The sequence below is a fragment of the Bombus vancouverensis genome, chromosome 2 (assembly GCF_051014615.1).
Source record: "Bombus vancouverensis nearcticus chromosome 2, iyBomVanc1_principal, whole genome shotgun sequence".
Classification (NCBI taxonomy): domain Eukaryota; kingdom Metazoa; phylum Arthropoda; class Insecta; order Hymenoptera; family Apidae; genus Bombus; species Bombus vancouverensis.
This window is the reverse complement of record NC_134912.1, coordinates 16765901-16792255: the sequence shown is the minus strand read 5'-3', so window position 1 is coordinate 16792255 and position 26355 is coordinate 16765901. Positions and strand designations below refer to the sequence as shown.

General features: G+C 41.8%; 1 protein-coding gene across 3 annotated transcripts in view; it reads left to right on the top strand.

The window, feature by feature from the left end:
- Positions 1 to 26355, top strand: part of Eip78C (Ecdysone-induced protein 78C) — a 140529-nt gene that overhangs the window by 25376 nt on the left and 88798 nt on the right. The window contains exon 1 of one of the 3 annotated variants that reach the window (XM_076626756.1): positions 10749 to 10883. The exons of the other annotated variants lie outside the window; for them this stretch is intronic. The gene's annotated coding sequence lies outside the window, so the exon portion shown is untranslated. Of the gene's footprint in view, positions 1 to 10748; positions 10884 to 26355 lie in introns of those variants that run through there. 3 annotated transcript variants of the gene reach the window in all.

Sequence of the window (26355 nt, the reverse complement as noted above, 5' to 3'; positions counted from 1 at the left end):
AAGGTTGTTAAATAAATTCTTATAGATAAATCACTTGCGCTAAAATAGAAAGAAAAGAATTTTCCTCCCTGGAAGAAACATAAGAATACAAAGTTATATAAAAAACGTAGATGGGACAGGAGATTAGAAAAGTAACCTATGATAGAGCGGAGTTTTATTATTAGTTACACCTAGCTTCGATATATATATATCTTTTCTATTTTTATGTCATTGCGCAATGCTTGTATCATCGCGTTCTAAAAAATTCGTTTCACCAGGACTCAATTCCTCCAGGTTCGACAGCGATAATCGATTCGAAATCGACATGTATTCACGACGATCTGACGAATGGAGAGGCGATGCTCGGACCGTCGATGACCGTTCGCAGTCATTGGCGTCCTGTTCATGTCACGTAAATCGTCTTCCTGGAACGAAGGCCACGAGAAAGTTCGTGCCGCTGGTTCAGTGCCACGGTCACGCTACGTGCGTGGCATCGACTCCGACGAAAGTAAACTAAATCCAAAGGATTACGCAACACCGTTTTAGCAGTCTCTCGATGTGTTTCTTTGACCGCCTTCTTTCTCATTTCATCTTTTCATTCCTCTTCCTTTTTTCATCTTTTTGTCATTTATTTTTAACTGCTTAATAAATTCTTGTGGACTAGATAGAACCTTCTTGTTAAGCCCAAGGATCTTCACGATGGAGACATTTGCACGTAAATTACTGTTATACGATATTTCTTGGAAATTTAAGTAAGTTGATGATAATCAGTATGAGTCGAGTTTATGTTAATTAATTAAGGAATTGTACATGTGTTGATAGGTGAGATTAAATTTGGAAATTCTGCGACAATAATTGTGTTAAAAATGTAAAACATATAAATATTAAGGAGACGTTCTTCTCTGTTCAAAATTTTTCCCAATCTTTTCCTATGTTTTCTTTCACAATCGCCTTTAAAATGCATATGTGTCGATGAATTTAATTTATTTCGACGAGAGAAAGCGATCTTTGATCGAAATGATACACTCTTAAATCCATGTACCGTAACAATGTAACAGTTCCAAGCTTACATAATTACAGAACATTTTGGACAAATCATCATGAAAAAAACATCTCTTGGGAGACAAAGTTTAAAAGCTGTCAGATATCTGAAAAAAATTGCATTTTTTATTTCACTCGCTTGATCGTTCAAAACGTCGAACTCTCATACAAATGACCGGCTACTCAGAAGGATCTCTTCAACGTGGTCATTGGTTTTGAATAATTGCCGGATACTTCCGAGTGTAATATAAGCACGACAGAGTCGTGTGTCGAGTTAACGTGCTTTATTAATATTCATGCAACCAGATACTCGTTTCTTGTCTTCGTATGGCGTTCACCTTTTCGATACGTTTCCGGATTTTTTACACGCCCGTATACTCGTCGTTTATCCTTTGATATAATCCAGTTTTCCTGCAGAAAAAGTGACAGAATCTCGTTAAAATTTATGGTTGCCATAAGAATTCGAAACGATCGCACACATGTTGTTTCGTGGCGAACCGTGTTTTTCTAAAGCTATATTTTGCTTGTCAAGAAGGAAAAGGGCGACGAAAGCTGACTCGCGTACTCGCTTTTAATCGAGTCAGTCTGGAACTACCACTATGCTAGTTTCTGTGTCTAAAAATAATTTCCGCGGGACTAATTTGTTCGTCTCGTACGTATTGAACTTTCTATCCGCATTCGACAGGTTATCGCATCATTTCCTTGCCCTGAAGCCTTATAGCTACCAGTTTTTGACACTTACGTAGTTTCACGTGTTTACATAATTCTGTGATTTTTATCCATTCGTTTCTACTGGCCAATTGGTATTGGACTCTATGGTTAGTTAACATCAGTGACAATTACATAAAATATGCTTTTAATTATCTACGTTAAAGGAATAAACACTCGTAATCGCCGTCCCGATTTTTAACTTGTTGAATATATGAGACATGTTATAAGTTATAGCTAACTGTAATATGTTTTTAGCTTCTTATATTATTTGTATGCTATATAAATTTTCTATATCTATTGACTTATTACCATATCGTATTAAATTTATTGGATACAGTTATATATTACGCTGTAACATTAAGTATTTATAATTACAGATAGTTGCACATAGTTTAGTTAGCAAATTTTCTGACTAAACGAAGGAAAATAACATCATAATTACGAAAACTTCATAATTAGCCAAAGGAAAAAGGAAAACGAAGAAACGAATCAAAGTTGTTTCCGCAAAAGTTAGAAATAGCTTAACCTGATTGGCGCCAGTCACGTAAGGGGCGCCAAATGCGCGGTGTATACCACGATTAGGTACGTACCTGGCGCAGATACGAGGAGAGGAGCCGGGGTAGAACGCGCGGATATTAACGCGAGGAAATATTCTGTGCACCGGCAAAAAGTGACGCGGTATTCCATTATCCTCGTCGGCACGATGCAAAACCGGTCGAAATGATTGGATTTTTATCTTCCATCTTGCTCGTTGCCCCGTTCCCCGTCTCTGTTCGTAGCGCGTATCGCGCGCAAGTTACCGCGTTTCTTCGTTTCTTTCTGGCGTGTTACGAGTAACGAGGAACGCCGCGCCGCCGCGACCGAGTGAGAAAGACAAGGACGAAAGACGCGCGCGCACACGAGCGCGAATCGCGCGTGGAGACGCATGTGCGTACGCGAATGTGTGCGCTGTTACCGTGTGACTCATCCAGGTACATTGCACCCGGTACGTGTCCGGTACAAGCTCGAGTCGGTACGCTCAACGAGCGTCCGCGTCCAATATTTTCCGATTTTTCGATCGACTCAATGTCATTTTGATTTGTCCCGCCCGATGATTCGATATTTCAAAGTGAAGCGTGCTTTAAAAGTGAATTTATCTTGGGCTTTGGGAATTGCACAGGCGAAGAACAGGCGGTGCGGCTGTTGAGAAAACTGAGAAGTATAACTTATCAGAAGTACCTATAAGAGCTCGTCGGGTACGCGAATTTAATTGTTTTATGCCAGTTGGCTCGTGATTAACGACGATTACTATCATCGACCAGCCGAGGGAGATGCTCTGGAGGCGGTTTGTACTTACGAGGTTACGATCGTAGCCGATGTCTCGCGAGCAGCACGCAGTTTGACCACGTACGGATATAAAGCGTAACGTGTCGTTACGTTAGCACGAAACCGATACTCGCCGACGGACGTTCGTTAGAAGAGCGTTTAACCCAATCGCTTCCTACCGGCCTTGCCATTTCCTTCGAACATGTGCGTGCGACCAGAGAAAACGAAAACATCGAGAGTGGTGTGGTCTTGACTCGGAACGGTGCGCTGGGAATCGCGTGTGAATTATTAAAAGTCGCCGAGACGTGTGGTAAATACATACTTCTCGATCCGTCTTTCTCCGCCCTTCCTTCGACTTTTCAGAGCTTCTTGACAGTGTCTTGTTCGTACCATCGGTTAGTCTCTTTCGCTCGTTCCCTTTCGTCTTCCGTGCTGTGCGTCTCCGTTTTTGTCTCTCTCCATCGTGCCAATGCCAGTTCGCGTCTCCCTCTCCGTTTCTCCTTCTCTTTCCGACGTTCTCGCGCGAATCCTCGTCGTTCTCCGTTGCACCTCAAGAGCAATGAACTCTCGGTAGGGTATATCATCAGTGAAGTGATGCTACCAGTGCGCGTGTGCGCGAATGTATGCGTGCGCGCGCACGCGAGACCGTGCGTGTGTAGCAGCACACAACACGGTCGAGTCGCGCGTTTCTATCGCACCTTTTCTCTTCCTTTCTTTTTCCCTGCATATACATACGCGTCGAATAAAATGAAATCACGGCGTATAGGATACGCGGTGCACCGAAACATCGGTGCACGCGCAGCTACGACCAGAGACAGCCACGTGTAGAATGCATACATCGACCCTAACCGCGATACATCTCCAATCCCCTGCTTTCTTTCTTTCTCTCTCTTTCTCTCTCTCTCTCTCTCTCTCCCTCTCTCTTGTCCCTCTCTTTCCTTTTGCATTATAAAACGATTGACCTTCCGGATACGTTTTAACGAGGTATCACGCGCGGTGATAATGGCCGGACAGAGAGTTTCGCGGCTCGTAATTGAAAAAGAAATTTTATTCCTTGCTTCGGTATTATGCCGCACGGCAATCTAGTCGCTCGCGACTCGCTCTCAAGTCGTCAGCCAGGAAACTAACAATCCATTTGCTATTCGGTGCTTTGTCTAGCGCTGCGTGCAGCACACTCTTCTTCGCAATACGTTAAGGAAACTCTGATGTATTGCTATTCGAGTAAATCAATTTAGTTAAATAGAGTATTGCGGTTTGGCATTGAGGTAAGGAAAAATTGTGTTACGTAAACTTAAAGTAATTGGTTTCTCAACTAAACAGGAGAGAAAATGTTGCATAATTTCAAGGGTCATTAAAGATTTATTTGATACCTGTTTTTAGTTGTTCTTTTCTTAATTCGGCCGATAATTAAATGATATGTTAATCGGTAGTTTGTAGCGGAGTAACTAGGGATAAGATTTTTTGCAGTGTAGAAGACTTAGCTAATGGCAATGCTAATGACGGTAGAGGTAGAAGAGACCTTTTTAGAAGGAGAAAGAGAGTCGTGTTAGCGTTGGCAGTGCAACGCCATTGAACTGCCTACTATGTAGGTATACAGTATACAGTACCAAGTGGTCATGCAACGGTAAAATTAAGGGAAATTGATTAAGATCGGCTGTTCCGTGTGTATCTGATCGAACTTGTACACCCTGACTTCCTGGTGCAGGAGCAGTGCCTCGTGATTAATGCGAATTCTTTGATGTTAAAAACGTATAAGCATATGTAACAAAGTTAGATTTTTTTACAAATTTTTGATTTATTTATTTACTTCTGAAAAAGAACAATTCAATACGGTTATCTTCTTGAATAAAATACTTTGATGCTAAAATATTTTCTCCATCTAATATCGAAGTTTCACTCTTAAAATACATTTTTGCTGATACCTATAATTTTCAAGTCGCTGACCAATTCGATATTCTTTACTCGAATTGTCTTTGCGTATACAACAATTCGTGTCATTTACCAGCACCCAAAGACCTAATATTTAAACGCGACAGAACTGTCTATTTGTGTAGACTGTAGACTGTAGACTGTAGACTGTAGACTGTAGACCGTGGAGTGTAGAGTGTAGAATGTAGAGTGTAGAGTGTAGAGTGTAGACTATAGACTGTTACATTCCCTCATGAGTATGGCGATTCTTCCCGCAATGGGGTCGTTATTCACGAGATAAAAGGCACGGTAAAATGGTGGTTACCGCGAAGCGATTTCGTTGCATCAACGAAACTCGTTCGGCGCACAAATAAGCGCGCCGTAATCGCACGTGCATTTCAGACACTGTGTACGTTACATCACACATATTACGTGTCGTGTACCGTCACACGTATGCATACGCGTTCCTTGACGCGTTAAACGCACACGAAGAGTGATTATTTCCTTTCTTGCTGACCCGCTGTAGTCCTCCCTGTTGTACACTTGTTTTTTTGCACGTACTTGCACACCCTGTCTCGTACACACATGCGTATAACACGTATACAGGTGTGCACGTACGTATTTGAGTAAACTTGGAGTACACATTTCCCTGTACGCGTATCGAGCTACAGTATATGTACATCGAACGAATATACAAGAAATGAGAAAGATAAATGTACGTGCATAGGTCCACCGTGAGCGAATGCTAATAATATTCACTTCCTGTAACTCAGTTATATTAAATCACTGCAACCGCCTCTCCTGCTTTTCTGCGTTATTACCGTTTTCCTCCATGCATTACCATTACCTCCTACTGGCAGTGCGCGTGCACATGCGCACGCGCACCAACACTAGCGGCCGTGTACGCGTTCAGCCACTCCGATGAAAAGGTAAAAGAAACCACGTTTCCTCTACGCATCCTTTTCTTCCTTGGCTGGCAGTCGCACGCTACCACCGGCCGTGCTTTTCGTTGTTCGGTCTATCGTCGATCAACCAGTGTTCTCTTAGCAAACTTTATTACCACAGCGTTTCGCTCTACATATTTTCCATTCGGAATGTTCTACATAAATAAGCGGCCGAGGAAAATAATGCTTGTTATTTTCGTGCGCGGAGAAAGCTCGTTAAAGACTCACATAACTTCGTCAAATCTACGCGGCAATATGTACTTATTTTCTCGTTTGGAGAAAAGAACCCGTTTGTATTATGAATAATTTTTGCACTTATGCAAATTCCATACCCAAGCAGCGTGTAAGTGCCGCTGCGCGTGCGTTTATCGGTAGACCCGAAGCGAAGATCAAAGAAAAGTGACTATAGCGAGAGTAGATCGATCTGGAAACTCGTATCTTTTGCCCGAAACGAGCGAACGGAATCAGATTTTTTTTATCTTTATCACGCCCACTCTATTAGCGTTTCCGGACGATCCGGTTTCGCATACCGGTCTATTAGCGACGCTCAACTTTATTCGTCGCTTCTGTTTGAATTCGATAACGTCCGGGCCCTTATTCTTTCACCGGCAACCTCGCCCCTCTTTTCCGCGTACGTGAACTCCTTGCACAGCCGTCGCACTGGTGTGTGCACGTACACGTATCTAGCGGTAAGGTAAGGACGCAGACCTTGACCATGAATACGAGTTGGTGGATTGCATAACTATAGTTATGTGCGGTGGTACGGCGCGCGGTGGCTCTCCCTGCGACAGTAAAACGTGTCCGTGTACGCACACTACGGACTGCATGCTGCATGAGTGCGTGTGCGTAACGCGCATGTGCGCGCGCACACGTGGGTCGATCAGTGGCGAACGTCATCTGTGTATACACGCGAAACGACTTGACTTTTCCGTCTAAAGATTCAAACAGAACACAATTTATCGTCAGACTTTTAGATTTAACGATAAATTCAATATGCTCATTAAAGTCGTTGACGGTGTCGTTGACTTTACGGAAATTCGAAGATTTAAATAATCTCATAAAAATTAAAAGGTTTAAATGGCTTCTTACTTATGTAATACCATCGATAATTGGCGATTAGATCGACGTATAATTAAATGCAGCGAAATGTCATTTAATTTTCCTCGGTGCTCTGGAAGATATCGATGATGAAAAATCGCGTACAATATCGTGCTATTTTCGTTGCTTCTTTGTCACGTTTATGTTTCATTAAACATCTTTTCTTTTTTAGAATATCTCGCTGATCAGAAACGTGGATTATACAAAAGTTAATGAAATTGTATTAAGTATTGAAATCAAATATTTAAAAACTAGATACATATTTAATGTCTTTTAGAATATTATATCGATTTCGAAGAGATCGATAGGATTAAGTAAATTATTAAATAGTATTTTATCAAATTAAATATATAATACGTTACCTCCATTATCCTCGATCGAATCTATTGATCCTATCCTCCTATCCTCGATCTCAGTTACTCAACGTTTCTACTTTTTCCTGCGTTTTATTTTCATCTGGTGTTTGCACATAAGACGAGAAATGTGTATGTATCGGCTGCGATACCACATACTGTCATCGAGTGCACTGCACTCGTCGGCGTGTCACGTACTCGCGTGTTCGCACGTGAGCGTGCACAAATGCGCGCGCTAACGCACAGTAGCGAATCTGCGCACGCACGCACGCACGCGCGCTTGCGCATATGCGTACGTATACACACGTGCGTTCAGCGACGCGTTGAAACGGGCGGCATTGCGTACGCAGACGTAAAGGCTGCGACCTTGCCTTTAAGCTTCAAACAGCTGTTCGAGGCGTTGTTTTGAGCCTTCGTGAAATGGAACGCGAATGAACGCCGAGGGGTTGCGAGGCGTCGGCGGTGAGGGCGTCGTAACCTGTGGCCTCGAGATCGCGTTTGCACTAGTGTTAAATCTTCGGGTCGATGTATTTTCATTGCAAATTCACTCGCGCTTTTACGCGCGATACGATCACTGGGTCGCATCGATTTCTTTCGAACCGATGATTCTTGGAAAATTACGCCTAAGCGTTGTTCGCCGAAGCCTGATTCGAAACGAGTTTAATTATTCTAGTTTAATCGATGCAACGTTTTATCCTCATGCTCGTCAAGGTTGCTTCGTCAGGAGAATCGTTTCTGATTTTCAATTCTAATCATTTTTGTTATATGGATGTCGTCAGAAATTGTGTAAGATTTCCAAAACATGTAATGTTGTATCTGATTAAAAATATTATGGGATTATGTTTCTTACCGTTCGTAGGAGTTCTGTCTTTTAACGATTATATTCTTTAACTTACGTATAACTGAAATAGCGTAATATCTGAAAAATATTAAACTACCGTACGTAATTATCGTCAAGCAATTTTCAATCTTACAGATTAAATTTAATATCGTAACCAAACTTTATCTCGTATGTAACTCGCGTTTGTCACGTTCGGCTCGCAGTTCAATGACCGCGTAACGTTGTAAGATAAGAACTTAGTTTCTTATTACCCGTACGGCACTCACTGTTTATGTTATAAAGGGTAAAAATTATAAGGAATATTGAATTTTTCTCTCAAGATAATTTTTATAAAGTTGCTCAGTTATATCGTTATTATGTGTTACGTATACATCCGATGTTAGCAGGTTGCAGGGCGCAAAATTAAGAACTTCTATTCGTACAAATTAGTCATAAATCGGCTGCTATCGTATCGCCTTTATCAGTTAATTCTCACGTTTGGTTCTCCGAAAAAAATCGAAGGGCCGAGTCCCCGCTCGGACCCTGCCATCAGACGTGAGTTATCGGTTGCACCACCCACTGGTCCTGATTTTCCACCCACTTGAACGCACTTCGTACCTGCCTCCGCATAAATTCTCTTCCTTTCTCTCTCTTCCTCTTTCCGATTGTTATCTGCAGGATGTTACGAGCTAAAGTTGTGCACGTCGAACATCTCAGACGAAAGAGAAAGTCCGCTTGAATTAAGTCGTCTCAGTTAAAGAAGATTTACTGGTAATTACTTTTCACTTAACGCTTGATGCTCGATTAATATTAATTTCTTGTCTCTTACCGTGTTAACGCATCGATATGTGTTAATCATGTTGTATCACGAAGTCTTTCCAACAGAAAGATTACGTTTGTAAATTCATTATGTCTTCTAAGTGGTAATTAATTTTATATCGTGAAAGTATAGCTTTTTAGATTCGACAGTTTGATAGTCGCTGACTATTCTTGATACGTAGTTTGATAACCTTTAGATGAGATTCGGTTGATCACTATCTGTCTTGCTGTCACGTGTAATTTGACATTTTCTAAATTGGTTGAATATCACTAAATAATGTTGTTCGTAATGTAAAAAAGGTAATTAGGAGATGATGTATGTAGCTGTAATTACATAATGTCATAAATTATCTTTGACAGGGAAAATTTGAAAGATAGAAATATAGGAAAGTTCCTACAAGATTTTAAAGATGAAGATACACATGACAGCTATTATAAAGTTCAAAGTGTCTTAATGACGTACTCATTAATTTTCTCAATCCAGCTTCAACTCTAATATTTTTTGAAATAAATAACATGAGAATATGAGAAAGAACACGATACGATCATTAACGTTGGTCATTCAGTATCGAATGACAAAAATAGTTTCCGTGTAAATTTCCTCGACACTTGAAAATAGCCATGCTGTTATATAATGCACGCTATCGTCGAGGCTGGCTGATTTTCCACCTGCACGCAGCTAGTTCGAGTCGACGCACATAAATTTGCCCCACCTTCTCTTACGATGATTATCAACGGGAAGTTATTCGACGCAGTTTCACCTACGAGCACGCGTGATTCTCTATCGAGATGAGGACGACGAAGAAAATAAAGAAGAAGAAGAGGACGGAGGAGCAACAGTTCACGCGTACTCGTGATTTTCGTGTGTCGTAGTGGGTCGGCCGGTCGATCGTAAACGATCATCGGTCAGACGATGAATTCGACGCGAATCGACAGCTTTTGATCGGTCGATTCGTCGATGGATCAAGATAAATCGTATGGGGAGGGATGGGTAGGGGAAAAAGGTGGACTGTTCGCGACGATGGCCGCAGAGTCGATGGTTGTTGCGCCGAAGGAGAAGGGAAGGCTCATCAAAGAGGCATTGAACTCAGGATTCCGTGCGAGGACCACCGTGGAATAAGAAGCCAGCGACTTGCGCGATTCGTTCATTCGAGGGACGTGCGAATCACCGGTTTTCGCGCGCACCGCGTTCACCTCGTCTACTTTGACGGTCGAAGACCTCCGGTTTCGCAGGATGCCGAGCCAAGGCGGACATCTCTTCCGCTTCTTCGCGATTGACGGACGTTGATGTATCAAAGAGTTCAACGGACGCTCGAGAAACGCGAATCTCGCCGCGGATCCTCTTTTTCTCACTCTAATTCTAACACCAGGTCGTTTCTTTTTCTTTTTTACCATCGTTTCCTTTACCTGATCTTCCTTTTCTATCTCTAAACCTAAATCTCTCTCTCTCTCTTTCTTTCTCTTCTCTTTCTGTTCTCTTCTCTTTTCTTGTCCATCGAAATACCGAACGTTCTCTTTGCTATTTAGTTTCTTCGCTTAACTTGATCCTTAGTTAAACCTGTTTCCGATTTCGATGAGAAACTCCGTTTTGTGACATCGTTCTTGACAGTCACGAGGATCGTGTCCTTGTAACGGAAAACAGAGAGCCATCAGATAACGAGCGATGTCCATGAATTGGATTTTTCTGACCGTTATCTGGTACACCGGGGAAATTGCACGGAGCAGGAAGAAACTTTAGCGGATGGTTCGGTTCCAGTTGGAATAAATAGAAGCGTTTTGAACCATGGCGTTATCGATGCTGGGTTACGGGCCGTTTGGAATACAAAGGAGAAGGCGTACTTGTTCAAATTATTGTACACAATGGCCGAAGGACCAAACAGGCGAATCACGTAGTTCTCGGATCAGGTATTCTTGATACGCCACGCTTGGCTGCAACTTAAGGTTTACGGTTAATTTCGTGCATTGGCGTTAACGTGGGCTTAATCATCTTCCAACTTCTAACTGCTTTGGATTTCGATTTACTGCTTAATTACCTGATTATAGATCATAGAATCAGCAGTGAATGCTTGCAAAAAAGGAAAAAGAAGGAAACGAGACAGTATTATTCCAACTGAATTAAGACATTATAAATTTTCCTCTGCCTTTTCTCATTTCATTGCAACTGCAAATCTCTTTCATTTGTCAATCCCAGCGAACTTAATTTAATTACTTTTAACAATCGATGATTTAACATTCAAATGCATTAATTCCAAATGTAGAAATAACAACAACATAAAACTATTCATCAGGCGACTTCCATAGGATCAAATTTTTGGAAGACACACGAAATTCACGTAACGTAGTATTAACATATCCATCATCGTATTTCTATACAGGCATATTATCAGCCGTAATTTTGCCAGTGACGTTGATAAAAATTCCACGACAATCAATAAGATCATGTAAGCATATGCATTATGCAACAGTACTTTCGACACGTTCCCGAAACACATGACTCATTTCCCTGGCCATTAATCATTTTCCGTGACGAACGCTTAAGTATTAAATACGACCAGGCACCGCTCGCGGAACGATCGAACGCGTCGTATGCAGAAAACGATAAACGTTGGGATACGCGGCATGTTCGCGTCGAGGAGAGCTACAAAACGGTCGATCATGCACCTGTCGTGACGCTGGTCACTGGCCAATGCACTTGATGCATTATTATCGAACCGAACAGACCTTCGTCCTCTTTGTCCGGCTCTTCTTCTTCTTTCCTTTTTCTTCCGCATCTTGCTCACTTTATCTTGCTCCTTGTGATCGCACGATCGATCGTTACTAAATACTTATACTACACCATCATTTATAGTTATTACCTGCACCTACGAACGCTTATAGCGAATGAGTCGAGTCTCAAATATTATCAGGAAATGATCGAAATTCTGAAGAACTATCGTTCTGTTTAAAATCTTGGATCAAAGTTTTATATACAAGTAAAATCTTAGGTTGCTATCCAGCACAACTTGTAAAACTTTGATCGATCGATCACCTTCTTGGGAATTTGAATCAATTCTAACGCCCTACATAAATCCCGATACTTACGCGTATATCCTTCCTATAGTCTGATAAGCACTGTCCTTATCTACTGAAACGAGCAACGTATTGCTGATCAACGCGACATTTCGTGCGTAGGATAACGAGGGTTTGTTGCTCTGATTGGAAGAACGAATTTAGAGAAAGGAAGTCGCGCCGGAAAGGTGTGCAGGAGGAAAAGTTATGTGGAGAAAAAGTTTCGGACCGGTTCGTCTGGTTGTCAGGGATAACCGATCGCGACCACGTTAACAATGATTCGGTACAGGGCGTTTAAACGCGTGCGGTTGTCTATTTCCATCGGTGAAACGATTTCGCGTGCCACGACTTGCAAAATAAGCATCGATGACTTATCGTAAAGGCAGAGATGTTTCAGATACGTCGTACTTTCTTCCTTTCTCTTTTCGAATACTTTCCTTTCCTTTTGAAAATAATCGTACGACCGTGTATTATCGAGGGACAAAGTGTTAGGTACTTCATCCGGCTGACTTTGAGACAGATACGCAGAACTCGCGGACGGATTAATTATTCAGAGTCTGTCCAACTAGTTAGGTGATTACGACACGTTAGCAGATTATATAACAACTTTAAACAACATGGGTATAACATCTCGACGTAGTACGCACCCTCGATAACTTCCTTAGCAGTTTAAACGTTTGCAAAGATATGTAAACGTCGATTCGAGTAATTTAACACAGATTCAATTTGAAAGGCTATGGAAGTTAATGGATTTAAAGATAGCAGAGAAGCTCGGAGTATAGAGTAAGTAAAAACTCGTTTGAAGAATGTTGTGAAATATAATTAACGATCGTACAATGCTTTGTTTATAAATTCTGTGGTTTGTAACCGCGATGTTACGTGCACGCAGAAATAAATGTTTGGAAATTGTACGTAAATGAACCAGAAGCGTAAATAAATAAATTAGAAACGCACGTAATCTGAATAAATAAATCGCAAAGATAAATGAAAAAGAAAAGCGCATGAAAATAATTTAATCGAAGATACGGACAGAGAAACCAAAGACTAAAATAAAAGAGAGAATTTCTATACTTTTTTCTAGCTTTGTACATTTTATAGCGTTCTATGACGTAGTCTTTCTTAATTATTTATTTAATTCTTGCTTATCGCCTTTGAATTGCTTTCAGTTTTCGTTTTATCACCGTACATCGTCTCTACACCAATACTATTTTTCTTTCACATGGCACTTATCTCCCCCATAACGTAGTCACTATCTCGTATGTTTTTCATTAGATAGAATTCGTTTGAATAAATTAATTCGTTTTGATACGCATTGTTTGAATATTCTAATATCTTAATTATAATAAAAGTCTGCGTCATACGCTGTAAGATGGATCGAAAAACAACATACTTTATGAATATACGCATCTACAATCGTACGCGTTCTTAACTCTTATCAAAACCTAAAATTCCAACGAAGTACTGAAACGTAGCTACAAACCGAAGCTATTAAACGCAACGATGAAAGCCCGATTCTGTTTACATACGTAAATCTCAGCGCGATTAGTATTGGCCGTTTAAAAGATTATTCTATTGATTTTAATAAAATTTTAAAAATATAAAAATTTACAAATAAAACATTTTTTTTTATTTCGCGTTATCCTATCAGATACATACACGAATAGAATTTTTCTAAGAAGGATTTATTTTTATACTTACTTTAATCCAACTTTACATTTTGATACGAGTGAAAAATACGCACAATGACAGATATTTGCATTTTTAGAGTACGTTACGTTTTGCTTGGTTTTGTAGTAAACGATGCGGAATTAGTCGTTAGTGGTCTCAAATGACAAATGACTCGATCGATAAGTTACGATCGAAGCTTATATATCGAAATTCATATTGAAATTCATCTCCAAGCAAGTTAACGTTAAAGTTAAATCGGTTGCCAGCCGATTGCGAATCACGGGAATCCGTCTATCGCAAGAAAAGAACAACTCTCGCGGATTAGCACGTGTTCGCGGCGACAATTCGTTACGCAACTGGGTCTAAGTGAATCCGCGACTTTCACGACGCGACGCGTTGCCGCGTGGCCATTTTCAGCGCGGCGATATCTCGTGGCGCGTCGCGGGTGATTAAGAGGTTCGGAAAAAGAAAATCCCGCGGCTCCCGTCGAGTCGTCCACGTCGGGGCCGACGACTAACGACGACGATGGCTATGACAACGGGCTACGACGACGTGGAACCACGACGTGTGTGTGACGTTGCCACGAAGCTAGTCACCACGAGGTGCCTTAATATGGTTACGTAAGGAAAGAGACAGCCTTACCATGGCAGCCTTTCAGCAAGGCATGCATATACGATCGCTTGGTATAAGCCATAAGCGGTTGCGCGAACACGGAAGAGCTTGCATCTCCTTTACTCCCTTTCTGTCGTGTCTTTCTTGCCCCCTCATCCGTCTTCGTCTCATCGTTTCTCTTTCTTGCTTACGCAGTCTCTAATAGCCTGGCTGTCTCAACCGATTTCCTCGTCCCCTCTCGGTAACCGAAACGATCTGAACGATACGTAACGTACGACCGGTAAAGGGATCCAGGAAAAGATACATTCAGAAAATCAATCCAGCCGCTCGGGGCTCGTGCTGGGGCGGACTTTTTTCACGGCGAGGTCCATGGCGCCTCGAGACACGTCGTCGTAAATAACACGCGGAAACGGAACGAACATTGGTCGAGCGGATGGACGGCTGGCTACGACCGACACAACCGGCCCAAGTGAATTCAAAGGAAAATGTCGTAAATAATATGGAGCCAGGACACAGTGTACAGCAAGGCGGAAAGTGAGAAAGATGGTTCGATGGACGTTCAGCACCTGAATATTCCAAGATCGTCCTACCGTTTCACATACCAGCTTCGATAACGCGGATCGCAGGCGCACGAGCTCACCAACTAACGCAGCAGCCCCGTCTGCAACGATTTTTCAGAGTTTAAGACAGATTTTACGCGCTTCTGGAATTCTTTGAAGAAACTACGCCGCGCAGCGTGTATACACTGCCGTTTGTACATGCAGGTTCGCTGGTTCTCAACGTGATTATTAATTTAGATTGTCGGGGAAACGACAGATTTGAAGAAAATACGAAGGAGTTTTGATAAATTACGAATCAACAGACAATCCTTTAGCGCATATTTATGTATTATACATTTCCAATCCATCTTATTTTTCCATATGCTTATACAGAGAAGCAGGAGTGTACAGCCGTACGCGAAATGCTGCGTATAAATCTGTTGTCTAGCAACGTGGGTTTGTTCATGATGGTTTTCCGGTTCGCGTAATTGGAGCCCGTTTCTTGTCAAACGGTTTCCTAAGGCCGATTAGTCAGCGGTGTTCGTAGCTACCGGCGTCTTCTCTTTCCTCCTCTTCTTCTGCTATTAGCGAAGGATTTAAACCGATTCGTTGATTCTGCCTAAAGTGTCCGGATAGGCCAGGCACCAAGGGATTCCCGCGGACGTATAAGGTATCCTGGACATTAGCGGCGGTGGAAACGCGAATCCATCAAGGTATCCATCTAAGAAACGCCTGGTATCCCATTTCTGCCATTCGTTCTACGCCGTAGGAACGTACATTTCAGTAGCGTATCATCTTGTACTAATGCAGAAGCCACTTGCCGCCTTTACTCTGGGGAGAGAAGCTCACGTAACGCATTCTCTCTCCTTCGCCTTCTTTTTCCATTTAAACTCTCTTCCCTGCAACTATTTGCCCCTCTCTCTCCTCATTTCTCTTCCCGTTTCTCTCTTTTCTAATTCTATTTTCTTGCTTTCTCGTGCTTTCTCCCTTCTTCTTGCTTTCTCAAGTCTCGCATTCTCTCTGTCCTTTACCTTTTTCTCCTTCCCTTCTTTTCCCCTATACGCTATGTAACAAGGATGTGCAGGTGTGCAAAGCTTTCTATCTTTGCACAGCGTGCACACACGCTCGGTCGCGGGCACGAACGTGCGGCTCCGAGGAACTCGCGGATTCATACACGGTGTGCCAGCGTGGAATCGCACGCGATGCTCGCCCACGAGAGGCACACAGCGCCGGCCAGCCGGCTCGATCTCTCTCGATAACGGGCCGTAGCGGGGAAAACGCGGAATTAATCCTCCTAGCGTTCGCTAGATATCATCTTCCTCCTAGCGATCGTTGCACGCCCGTTCACCAATTCAAGTTTCACGGAAACAGTTTGATATTTCAGGCGCGTCGAACCGCCGAGAATCGTTTTCCTTCGAAACGAATCATCGTGGCTGTTCCATGTTTGCTCGATTGTTCTTCGATTTTACGTCCGGCGCAGGCGAGCGTCCCGATCTCTTTGTAATCTTACGAAGATGACGTCGTTGCGATTTGGTAGCGTCGATACAGGTACGAGAGTTCATACGCAAAACGATGGATCGAGGCTCGTTTTTCAAATTACAAGAAATTACAATTTCCATTGTAAACGTCCGTAGACGTGGCATATTCGGATTTACGATCGCGAAATAACTAGAATTCCTGACAAATCTGTCGTCGTATATATCTGGCGTTACTTATATATATCTTACTGTCTTGCTCGTCGAATAACGCTAAACGGCAAGCTATTACCGTATCTATGTAGTTAAGAGGGTGGCACGCAATTGTCACACCCTATACATTCGTCGAAACGAGTGAGCACGCGCGTGCGCACGATGGCGCGTGATTAGTGTCCCTCTGCGTCGTCTGCGAACTTACGCCGCGCCGTGATCCATGGCCTGTCCCAATCTATGCTGCTAAGGCAAAAGGAAGCAAAGCAAAACGCGGGCAAACACTCGGCTTAACCCAGTGAGGGGCCTCGGCTACCCAGAATAACTTGTTCCGCATTGCATTATTAGACGGTTATTTCGGAACGCGCTTTACGACATTTCCTTCGTAGAAGGACCTCGTCTCCTTTCGTCCCGTCCTTCCCCTTCGCGGATCTCTCTCCAGAGAAGATGAAATTTTTTCGAATCGCTAATTCGTTCTCTCCCCTCCCCCCTTTTTCGGGACGCTTTCTTATCTTCGTGTTAAACTTTATCTTCTATCCGCGATTTTCTCAAATCAGATATTTTACCGCCTCAACCTGCTATCTTTCCTCCGAAATATCCTCCATTATTTTTTATTATCCGACATATCCTTCGTGTTCGTTGTATATGTCCCTCGTACGTCATTTCTTTTTATTACGTACGTTCCCTTGTTTCTTTACATTCTCCACGTTCACCATTTCTCTCAAACAAATGTATCAAATAGCTGCTGCGAATAACAAGCAAACGATTCCCCCAGAGATCGCGTATCGAGTATAGGTATATTCGTTACAAAGACGCGATCGTTGCAAGTAGCACGGGAAGTGCTCTCGGCTTCGAGTGGTATCGCGATACTCGCTAAACTATCCGAATTTCCGGTAGCACTCGACGGCCAGTTGGAAAGAGCTTGCTCGGTTCGAGTTGGCGAGTCGAACGTCTTCTCTTTGTTCCGGGATCCCTCGAGTTCGTTGGGTTGGATACATGGGTGTGGCTGGCGCGGATCTATGGGAAATGGCAGAGGTTAGAAACCGTGTACAGAGAGCTTCGACCAGCTTATACGCGCACGTATGCACAGATCTGATACACGCGCCGGTTGCTGGTATAGAGCATTACGAGGCATCCACGGTGCTCACCGCGGGCAAAGGCCAATTCGAGTACAGGCACGACGAGACCGCGAGTCCTCTTCTCCTCGTCTCTTTTCGAGCATCGAGCTGAGACTGATGAGAAAGTACAGCTTTCCCATAGACGGCGTACTTTGAGAGTGCGCTGCGATAAAATTTCCGATTTGGACGATTAACCCTTAATTGGTATTATTGTGTCGTAGACGATCGCAAAGGTTTGCTTGAAGTCAGTGGTCGATGTTTATGTAAGCTGACATTTTTACGAATACGATCGAGCAAGAGCTTTGTTTCACTCGGTGAATATCGTAACGCTTTTCACATTTATATATTTTATCGTTTATCGCGTACTTTCTGTACATTTTCGTATCTCTAAATTTTTCCGACCAGTCAACAGAAACGCTGTTACACTGAGGCTCGAGTACGACAGTGTCAAGCTTTCTATTAAATTTTCTCCTGTTGTCGAACGTTATCGAAACGTGGAAGCGTTTGGAGATGGTTAAACGCGTCTTCTATTCCATTTTGATAATTTTGAACGTTCCAGTTTAGGAATTTTTAAATCATAGAACCGATGATTTTCACGAATGTTGAATGACGTATGAAATATTAAAGAGATGGCCATCGTTCTATTTTGAAAGGTAATTTTCCCGAAGATGTTAACTAACGTTCGAATGGCATAATAGTATCGTTTGAACGTGTTGGCACTGTGATCTAAGAGTACCATTACTGCCGCAGCGACCTTATTAACGGGCTGCTATATTTGGTACACTTGATATATCGTGTTATATATTACAGTTTGTTCTGTTATTGCTATGCAACTTGTGGGCCTCGCTTTCGAAGTGAGAGTTGCACGCGGTAATTGTTCAATGATACGAATTATCGGGAAAAGCGACATAAATATTTCTTGCCTATTCTTGTTGGGGATCTGGTATTCTTGTTTTTTGTAGTTATGCAACGCTCCAACGATGTAATTTATATTTATATCCTCGATGAACCGAAGAAAATAAATAAATCTATTTGCATCCATCTACTTTTGACCATTAATTCTTTCTTCAACGATATATACATATGCGTCGACTAGTTATTCAAGTTTTGTATTCATTTTGGAAATTTCAAATGTACTTTTTGGTACTCTTAGAGGGCAAAGCAACATATTTCTTTCCTTTTCTAATATCCAATTATTCGGATATAATTTCAAATGTATTTATGGAAGCGAATATATATTTTATTAATTTGCTTTCTCACATTCTGATCGATCTATGCTAAATATACGCTATATTTCCGAACTAACTTAAAGCAAAGTTAAAGTTAAAATACTCCTTAAAGACACGAGAGACTTCTTTTCGTTACAAACGCCACATTTCAATTTCCAAATAGCAAAAAAAAAAAAAAAGAGAAAATTCTCCGTCATTGTTCCTTCACTTTCTACATGTAACGCTTATCGACCGGTTGGATGCTAGCGGTAGCCTAAATCTTAAGATTCCGTGCAAACTATTGATCGAAGAAATTACCGATAAAATCCAAGCACACTCCTCTGCGAGAAACATTTTTCTACGTTTACAAGGAAAAGTCTTCCCACGTTAGGAAGAACTTGTTTGAAACTACAGACTCTGGAACGCGACTAATAAATAATTAAATTCAACGTGCAGTGTTTATAAATCGTTTAAAAGGTTGTACGAATTGCTGCGTGATGGTCGTTATCAGCGGTGATAAATTTTGCAAGTGAAAGAGATATGAATCGCGTCGCGGAACGGTAGGTTTGTGATTTCCATGGCTCCACGTTTTTCTTCTTTCCTCATCGTCGACCCTCTTAATACACGTTCGAGGTCGTAGACGCCACATATGCATTCCACAATATCTAGATGACATGACAAACGTCATTGCGTTATGCGTCTTGGGAAGAAATTGATATTAACCCCTTGACTGGTAACCAACGTCTACAGTCGCTTGACGAAAGTTGTCACGGTCTACTAACAGCGCTTAAAATTGGCTAATCGGCGCTACTGAGCTCTAACTTAACTTTATTTATAACGGAGAAATACTCGAAATGTACACAACGACGCTGTATCTGCGAGAAATTGCCATTTCATTTATTTATCGTTGCGCTTTAATTAAGAAGAATTTGCAAAAACGATTGAAAAGATGTTTAGAAAAGGACTAGCAAGTGAAAACGGTGATTCGATCGCATTGCATTGGAAATTCTGTTTTCCGTTTCATAACGTTAAAAATACCAAACCAGCCAAAATAACTGGTATCAGATTTTTGCTTTTACAATTAATAAAAATATAAAAGTTTCCTTTCCTGATAATATCTACGTTTACTTCTGACGAGATAGAAGCGCGATTATACACCTTGTATATATCTATTAATCTTTGTCATATCGCTTTAATTCTAATTAATTACGTATACAATAAGCTAATTAATGAAATTACGTCGGAAGACAATTAATCACCAACTATTAATTCATCGCTGTCAGAATCTTCATCGTTCTTGTCGATATGAGACTAAAAATACTTCATTTATTGTGATATTCGTTTTAATTTCATTTCGCCTCGATTCTTTCCTATCTATCTGGATAAGATACAATATTTCGGATATTTTCTCATTAAAAATCAAATTAGCATAAATTCAGTGTATATGTCAATATAGAAAATATTATGCGCTCAAATTTTCACCATCCTACTGCTCTAATTTCTGTAATACCATTAACCGGAGTAGTGGACTCTACGCATACGATGTATTTACACGTATTATATTTCCAAAATTCTACGTATATACATATGTGTAATATTTTGCGAGAAATTTGTTCAATGTACCTCAATCGACGATTAAAGGACGTAGGTTCGCTGATATACCAACCCGATAGTTTTCTTACACACTTTGCGTCTATATGCTTTCAATGACTCCATAAACGATGTTTCACTGTTAATTTTTGTATGCGTGAACGTGTAGTAATTTAAAAAAGATTACGACGATACATATTCGTATTTAATTTTTACTTCGAATTTGTAATCCTGTCACGCCAGTGTTCATATTTATCTAGGTTTTTCGTTCTGTGTCGTTTCAGTAGCGACGCGGGTCAATTGGTTTTCGGTTGCCGTAATTGTGTTTCCAATTGATTTACACCGATTAATTTAATCGCCTTTATCGACTTGGTTTTTGCTACGATGTCCCTAACGCGTTAATTCCTACTGACTTGTTTAACACGGCCAGATTTCTAAATGAATGTGAATCGATTTAACCTGCTTTACGACTTTATTGTATCGATGCTACGTCGCGCGACACGACATTAACGGCAAGGCTAATGGTCGCGTAAAAGCTTGTTGAAGATAATTTTCGAATTTCGTGAAGTTAACTTCGTACCGGTGGATTAATCACGAGTTCCAGTAATAAAAGATATAATGGGAAAGAGGAAGTTTGTAGAAAGTTTAGAAGATAAGCGACACGAAGAAGCGCCATAATTGTACGAACCAGAATTTATTTATTTAACAAGAGGGATTTTTGACGAAAGTAACGAGAGGAAACGTTTTGAAGAGCGAATTTTTTTTTTACCTCGAGTCCGTAGAAACCGTAGAAATAGACGCATCTGTCTCTATGTTCGTTATAATACCGCGAAATGTTACTGCGAAATGTTTGCCCTCGTTTACGTACATTTATTATATCACAGTATAATCAACTCGTTAATCAAATTTCGTTTCATTTTCGTTAAAAGCGCATAATATCACGTTTACATGTTCCGTGGACTGAAATCTACTTAACTGAAATTCATTCGTTTATACCGATTTTTATTTCCACGATTATAGAAGATTAACCAAGACTGTGTCGTAATAAAATATCGATAAAAATCAACGTAATAAACGACTATCTCGTTCATTTCTTGAGAATATTTCATAGTCGAAGATAATTAAGAGACGCGCGAGTTTATAAATTTCGTCGACACATCGTGACAATGGAATCGAACTACTCTCCGAGAGCATAGAGTAATCCGTAGCTAAAGGTTAACGAGTTAATACTACTTCGAGATAGCTCTCTATACCGGAAACTTCAAGATGCTCGCCAATCAGCTTATACCAGTCGACCTACCCAAAACACTTCTTCGATCATCCAATCCGCAGGCATCTACCTACGTGCAATAATCTCCGACGAGACTTAACGCGTGTTGCTGGCGTGTTGTTTAACTACAGTGTGTACCATTCGCCGCATGCTCTTAACGACTTTGTCATCGTCGCGACAGGTACACGGCGGGCAGCGTTTAGCCTAGGTCGAGTTAAGTTCCCCCTGTGTGTACCGAACAGCGCATCCTAGAGAAGTAACTTCTTCTTGCAGGGCTGCATTTAATAAATCGACGTCGTGGCGCACGTTCGCGGTACGGCAGCCGAACCCGGAAATCAGGACGATCTCGTGTTCACGGTGGGTCCTTCACATGACGTCACGGACTGGTTCTACATGTTTCGCATGTGTGAGCGCATACTTGTGCTACACGTAGGTACGAAGGCGCACGTAGATACACGTTAAAGTGATAGAGAAAGAGAAAAGGGGGATGGCGCGCCTTGAAGAGGAACAGAAAGAGAGAAAAGGCACACGTTAAACGGAGAGAGAAAGAGAGGGCAGGCGTACGTTGAAGAGAAAGAGCACGACAGAGAAGACAAGCGTTAAATAGAAGGAGAAAGAGAGACAGAAGACACGCGTTAAGCACGAAAAGGATGAGAGAGAGAGAGAGAGAGAAGGAGGAGAGTTGGCTGGCGATCGTTCGGGTGCCGGAGATCCAGGAAACTGCAGCTGCAGCTGTGAGCAAACGCGAGACCGGTCATCGAACGACAACACCAGCGACGGTGCCGGCGACCAAACGTAAATTCTACCAGGTGAAATATAGACAAACCGAGGATACGAGCATGAAACACCTGAAGGAGAGACGAGGATCCGTGGAGGTGGGACCGGGTCGGGATTTATCGCGTACTCGTCAGTAGAGACGCGAGAATAATGTCCCGTGTGCTCTCGGCGCCACTTCATCTGGCAATCCTTCTTTTTTCCTCTTCTTTCTTCTTTTTTTTTTTTTTTTAAGGGGTTTCTCACGTTGCTGGGAGATTTTCTGCTTTGAAAGATGGAAGAGGGTGGTTTGTTCTTGTCGTCGATGCGGTTCAGCTGGGACTACCGCTTGAGCGCTTGGATATAGCAGGATCCAGACTCTTTTATTTTCTTTTTCTTCCAAGGTTTGGTACATTTTAAATCTGTCGAGGAATAGCGTGGCCCGTATGTATGCGATTAGTTGTTCGTTAGTTCGGTCACAGTTTCAAAAGTTGCAGCGAATCTCTTGACAAAACTTCGTCTCATACCAAACCAAGATATCTGTCTCGAAAAGCGATTGACCGGGAATTCTGAAACGCATGATCAACGTTTCAACGAAGAAGGAATAATCGTGGAGAGAAAGCGCGCGGAAAGATAGGAAACGAACGGTTATCGAGACAAAAGGAAAAGAAAACATCGATCATCCCGTGTTATTTTCCATGTAGAGAAACTGTTCGATTTAGAGCATCCGGCGGATTAGCCGCGAAAGACGTAGGGAAAAACACAAGAGGAAACACGCGAGGCATCGCGTTCTTTCATCCGTAAGAACGTCGTTGGAACGAAGGAACGCGTGAAACCGAGAGACGAAGAGGAACGACTCGTAAAAGGAAACTTGAGTCTATCGAGAGTGGAAGGAGAAGGAAATCGAAGAAAAGGAGAAGAGAGAAGGGGCAGGGGAGAGAAATTAAAAGGGAAGAAGGAACGAGCAACGAAGAAGGAATGGAGAAAGAGAGAAAGAAGCGTTACGTAATGCTGGGTTGCGAGGGATAGATATAACGAGTTAATTACACGACTCCGATCTCTGGGATCAATGCACCGCGGAGAAAACGAAAAAAGCGCGGATAAGGAAGAGCCGAGGGAAGAGGGAGAGACCGGATCGAGAGAAGATCGAACGTACGACCGATCAATGACGAGATTCGTCGTGCATGCAACGAGAACAAGCGTCAAGAGGTTCTACGCTTAAAATTCAAGGATTAACCTTAGGATTCATGCTTCGAGGCATCACGTGGAAGACTAATGGGAACACGTCGTGGTTATCTAAGTTCGTCGTGCTTTCCTTTGGGAAATAATTCTTCGAGGATTAACGTTTTATACGAACCGATGTGAAACGATCAATCCAACGATCTTCTTTCTTATTTCACGTTTCCTTTTTAAATATCTGATTCCTTCGCTAATCCAAAATCAATTATTCTTCGACAGCAGTCTCAAGAACACGAACGATCCTCCAGATAAGAGAAACAACGTACGTTTCGTATTTTTTAAATTAATAGCGTCCCTCTCATCGAGTCCCAGCTTGGTCTTTCGAGGGTTAATGGACCGAACCAGGGCTCTGTTCCTTTGTCTCCGGCTCGGTTCTTCGCTTAGATTTCAGGTTGATTTCACATTAGAACCGATGACTCGAACTTTGACACACGCGAACCTCGCTCTCCTACGAAGATCTCGTATGTCCCAAGGCTCAAAGCTTTCCCGATCGGAAGGAAGGAAACTCTGCGATGGAATCAGAAATCTGATATAGAATGTTTGCTCTCGACTCGCGCGACATAGTTCGCTAAGAATACAAAGCTCCTCAAGAACTTTCAACGTTTTACGAAGGAGGATGCTGTTTGGAAGTTTTTAAGCTCTTGATTAGTCCGTTCTCGAGATTTGTCTCCGACTTATTCGCCTTGGCAAAGAGGTAGTCGAGAAAGGAAGAGAAGCAAGCGATCTTCCAGGATGAAATATTCCTCGCTTCCGCGGCTGGCGTGCCGCAAACGTTAACTTTTCCGCACGAAATTGTCCCGACGGACACACACACACACACACACCAGAGATAACGAGAAGTATAAATTCCGAGGGAGGATGGGTTCCTGTAAAATTGCAAGAAGATATTCGCGTGCGCGTGTGCACTCATCTGTATCGATACATATACACGTTAGGTTTCGTGCGTGCAAACGTTCCTCGTTGGTGTACACGCGTGCATACACAGTGTTCACGAAGTTCGTGCGCATATTATTGAGATCGAGCAATTTCGAACGGCCATTACCAGCTAGCATGCGGAAGTATATTTGCAAATGAAACACAAGAGAGAGAGAGAGAGAGAGAGAGAGAGAGAGAGAGACAAGAGTAGTTCTACCGATCGGTTTTGTGAACCGTGAGGTTAACCTCGCTGATCGACCAGATATTTATACGGTTGTACTGGAACAGAGGAAACTGTGAATCGCATGGTGCCGGTAGTTTTGTTTGGCAAAGAATCCATTTGATCAGCTGTACCAGGAAGGATAAAAGGCTCGGATACTTGACGTATTTTATTACGCTGCAATTTAATTGTTTAAAAAAGAAAAAGAGGAAAAAGGAACAGGAAAGAAAGATACAGAACAACGTACAGAAATTACGTTTCATATTAAGAAGCTTCTCCGTTCTAATTGCAAAGATAAATAAGAAAAGCGACGGTCGCACATCCCTCGTTATTAACATCGAATTACCAAAAACACTGAATCTTTTCCTTTTTACTGGACTGTAATAAGTATTAAGGTACTAAGGCGTCAAATATTCATTTGGCTTCTCCTTGGCACTGTGCTTTCTGCACAGCTGGCATCGAGTTGGACCGTGTTTTCGCGTTGCCTGCATTGCGCAACGCATTTTGTAACGTCTCCAAACGTTCTTCAGATCTGGAGGATTCTAGCAATCAAGATTGGAATCTTCTTGACAGAGTTATTCGAGACTCTCCTTAATCGCTTCATTACCGTCTTCATAGTCTACGATTACTTATTTACGTTGTCGTTCGTTCTATTCTTCTTTCACGCTATTGCTCACTGAGTAAATTTCTATTTCAAACGCAGGACCGAAATGCGAACGAATTGTATAAAAGACATCTCCAATGCTTTTTCATTTCCTTTGTATAAAAATTGCCTTAGGTAGACATTAATGTCAACGTAAGCAATGTTAAATAAAACAAACGATACGCATACACACAGTACATACACATATTCGTATGCATTCTTCTTTCGAAAATTCAAGCTTATTTCGAAATAAACTTTCGCCTTCGAAATTATTAATTTTTTCAATTCCTTTGCGAGTATAAACAGATCGCGCAAATATTTCCATTACTCGTGACGATGACTGTTTGCAGAGACAAGACTATAAATCTTGTCAACATTTAAAACACATGTGTTACAGTTTCTTCTTCTCTAACGTGATTGATATCAATTGACGATACGAGAAGGTTTAATAGGTAATATTGGTTCGTAAAACTTCAACTCTGCAGTCTCGTCATTTCATATGTATCAATCTAATATGTTTTGACACGCACGAATTCAAGCACGAAAAATATCTGCAGAATTTTTTCACCAAATCATTTTCATAATCACTGACCCGTACGAAATTTAAAAAATGTTCACTCTAACGAACAAATTATGCGATGACGCAGACACAATCTCTGGCCGTAACATAGAAAGAAAAAAGGAATATTCTTGCAAAACTTTCAATAAATCTGCTTCGCGACCAAATGTTTCCTGAGCTACACAAAAATTCCTTTTCGTTAACTATTCGTAGAAGCACACCTTTTCCGGTCTTCTCCTTACGAAAAGTACATAAGCGACCAAAATTAGAAGCAATTTCAAATACGATATTGCTTACACGCATCAGTCGT